The sequence below is a fragment of the Etheostoma spectabile genome, chromosome 2 (genome assembly GCF_008692095.1).
Source record: "Etheostoma spectabile isolate EspeVRDwgs_2016 chromosome 2, UIUC_Espe_1.0, whole genome shotgun sequence".
In the NCBI taxonomy this organism is placed as follows: domain Eukaryota; kingdom Metazoa; phylum Chordata; class Actinopteri; order Perciformes; family Percidae; genus Etheostoma; species Etheostoma spectabile.
Genome location: NC_045734.1, coordinates 5,527,965 through 5,528,377, shown reverse-complemented (window position 1 = coordinate 5,528,377; position 413 = coordinate 5,527,965). Strand labels below are relative to the sequence as shown.

General features: G+C 36.1%; 1 long non-coding RNA gene across 1 annotated transcript in view; it reads left to right on the top strand.

Annotated features, from left to right (window-relative positions):
• LOC116696707 (uncharacterized) overlaps positions 1-413 on the top strand; it is a 10,226-nt gene that overhangs the window by 3,299 nt on the left and 6,514 nt on the right. The gene's annotated exons all lie outside the window — the stretch shown is intronic.

Sequence of the window (413 nt, the reverse complement as noted above, 5' to 3'; positions counted from 1 at the left end):
ACTGAGGGTGATCACAAAAGGTAGCACTAAAATGTACTAATTACTGTGAAGGTAGTCTCAAGTGGGTTAGGGTTTTATACAGAGAAAGACAGATTTGAAGGGTAGCACTTTGAAGAAAAAGTGTGAATGTGTTGTGTCGAAAGATCTGAAAATCACGCAAAGAAGGTTGTTAAGTAGACACGAAAGGCAACACTAGATTGGCTTAATTAGTGTGAAGAAGAGTCCAAGGAGACGAAAGATGACGTCTCTAAAAATAGAGTCGTGAAGGGTAGTAACACTAAGGGTGATCACGAAAGGTAGCACTAAAATTTACTAATTAGTGTGAAGGTAGTCTGAAGTTTACACTTGTATTTTATGAATTTTTTTTGAGGATACTTGTGTTTTAACTGATTTTGTGTAAAGCACTTTGAATT